The sequence below is a fragment of the Eimeria mitis genome, genomic scaffold (genome assembly GCF_000499745.2).
Source record: "Eimeria mitis Houghton genomic scaffold, Emh_scaff192, whole genome shotgun sequence".
Taxonomy (NCBI): domain Eukaryota; phylum Apicomplexa; class Conoidasida; order Eucoccidiorida; family Eimeriidae; genus Eimeria; species Eimeria mitis.
In genome coordinates this window covers 14,610-14,876 of record NW_013570241.1, presented here as the reverse complement: position 1 = coordinate 14,876, position 267 = coordinate 14,610, and the positions used below count along the sequence as shown (strand labels likewise).

At 57.7% G+C, this 267-nt stretch overlaps 1 protein-coding gene across 1 annotated transcript in view; it reads left to right on the top strand.

The window, feature by feature from the left end:
• EMH_0002700 (uncharacterized protein) overlaps positions 1-267 on the top strand; it is a gene marked incomplete at both ends in the record, with an annotated part of 3,834 nt that overhangs the window by 2,924 nt on the left and 643 nt on the right. The gene's annotated exons all lie outside the window — the stretch shown is intronic.

Sequence of the window (267 nt, the reverse complement as noted above, 5' to 3'; positions counted from 1 at the left end):
GCAGCACCAGGAGTGGTTGAGTCTGCAGCGCTTACTCTGTGTGCCGACAGCAGCAGCAGCAGCAGCAGCAGCAGCAACAGCAGCAGCAGCAGCGGGAATTTATTACAAAACTAAACAGAAGCAGATGCTGCTGCATTGTATAACGACAGTGCCAGCAGCAGCAGCAGCAGCAGCAGCAGCAGCAGCAGCGACAGACATCAGACAGCAGCGGCAGCAGCAGACAACAGCAGCAGCAGCAGACAGCAGCAGCAGCAGCAGCAGCAGCAG